This window comes from Hordeum vulgare, chromosome 4H (assembly GCF_904849725.1).
Source record: "Hordeum vulgare subsp. vulgare chromosome 4H, MorexV3_pseudomolecules_assembly, whole genome shotgun sequence".
Taxonomy (NCBI): domain Eukaryota; kingdom Viridiplantae; phylum Streptophyta; class Magnoliopsida; order Poales; family Poaceae; genus Hordeum; species Hordeum vulgare.
The window spans coordinates 483,205,427-483,207,235 of NC_058521.1; the positions used below are offsets into that span (position 1 = coordinate 483,205,427).

General features: G+C 50.1%; 1 non-coding gene across 1 annotated transcript; it reads right to left on the reverse strand.

Annotated features, from left to right (window-relative positions):
- Positions 1-1,126: 1,126 nt before the first annotated feature.
- On the reverse strand, positions 1,127-1,265 carry LOC123451583. Its single transcript, XR_006632422.1, has one exon. It is a non-coding gene; the product is annotated as a small nucleolar RNA Z247 (small nucleolar RNA).
- Between the last annotated feature and the right edge of the window lie 544 nt (positions 1,266-1,809).

The window sequence follows — 1,809 nt, forward strand, 5'->3', positions numbered from 1 at the left end:
CCCTTCAATCCCATATGCATCAATTTCTATGCTAGGTTTGAAGCTTCTGTCACTCTAGCCTGCCAATACATGGTCCTATCAACATACAACTAACCCTATGGTGTGATCCACGTGCACGATCATGTGATGGGCACCAAAGGACAGCAACATAACCACAAGCGAATTAAACCAACCATAGCAATTCATCAATCACCGATCGGACAACGATAATCTACTCAGACATCATAGGATAGCAACACATCATTGGATAATAATATGTAGCATAAAGCACCATGTTCAAGTAGAGGGTACAGCGGGTTGCGGGAGAGTGAACCGCTGAATATAGATGGGGGAAGATGATGGAGATGTTGGTGAAGATGACGGAGGTGTTGGTGTAGATCGCCGTCACACGATGATGTCCCGGGCGGAGTTCCGGCGCTGTCGGGAGAGAGGGGGAGAGAGACCCCCTCCTTCTTCTTCTTCCTTGACCTTATCCCTAGATGGGGGAAGGGTTTCCCCTTTGGTCCATGGTCTCCATGGCGGCGGAGGGCCGAGAGCCCCTCCGAGATTGGATCTCTCTCTTTGTGTCCTTCTGTTTCTGCGCTCCCAGATTCTGCGTTTCACCGTTTCTTAACTTTACCGAAGATCCGTAACTCCGATTGGGCTGAAATTTTAACACGATTTTCTTCCGGATATTATCTTTCTTGCGGCGAAAGAAGGGCACCAACCGCCTTAAGGAGTGGCCACAAGCCTGCCTGCCGCGGGCCCACCCCCTGGCCGCGGCGACAGGGCTTGTGGGCACTCCGTGCATCGCCTCGCGTTGATTCTTCTTCCCAAAAATCATAAATATTCCAAAAAAAATCCCCGTAAGTTTTTATTACGTTTGGACTTTGTTTGGTATGGATATTCTGCGAAACAAAAAACATGCAACAAACAGGAACTGACACTGGGCACTGGATCAATATGTTAGTCCCAAAAATAGTATAAAAAGTTGCCAAAAGTATATGAAAGTTGTAGAATATTGGCATGAAACAATCAAAAATTATAGATACGACGGAGATTTATCAACCACCACGGCCGCGTGTGGCAGCATTAGCGGATGACTTGAACCCGCCGAAGTTTGCGCCTTGGAAGAGTGCCACCCTTTGATAGAAGTTGCTCATCCGAGCAAACAGTTCGTCAAGGGTGATATGTTCGACGCGTGCGTCGAGGGCGGAGACGAGCGACTGGTACTCCATGCCGTGGCCAGCCACGATGTAGGAGATGAGCTCGTCGTCGTCGAGTGGCTTGCCGGCAGCATCCAGCTCATCATCCAGGGAGCGCATATGCGCGAAGATGGTTGCAACAGTTTGGTTGCCCTTCTGTGCGTTCGCGAGGGCACGCGGATGTTGTTGACGTGGGACATCGATTGTGATGAAAACATGTTCACTAGAGCGGTCCAGAGTTCGTGTGCATGGGAGATCGAAGTCACCTGCACGAGAACTTCCTTGGAAAGATTATTCAGGAGGTAACCAAGTACCTGCTGATCCTCCCGGATCCAGATCGGATGAAGGGGGTTTGGAATGAACTCCTTCTTCTCGTCCTTGTCCTTGGTGACGACAGACTTGACTGGCTCCTTCATGGTGCCATTAACGTAGCCATAGAACCCCGCACCTCTGAGCTGTGGTGTAATTTGTGTGCGCTATAGGATATAGTTAGTGCGGGTGAGCCTTTTGGTGATTGGGCCAGAGAGGCCGGGGTTGGAGGTGCTAGAGGAGGCGATGGCGGAAGCTTAGGTGATAGGAGATGGGAAACTAGATGTGATGGAAGAGGTGGCTCTGATTACCATGT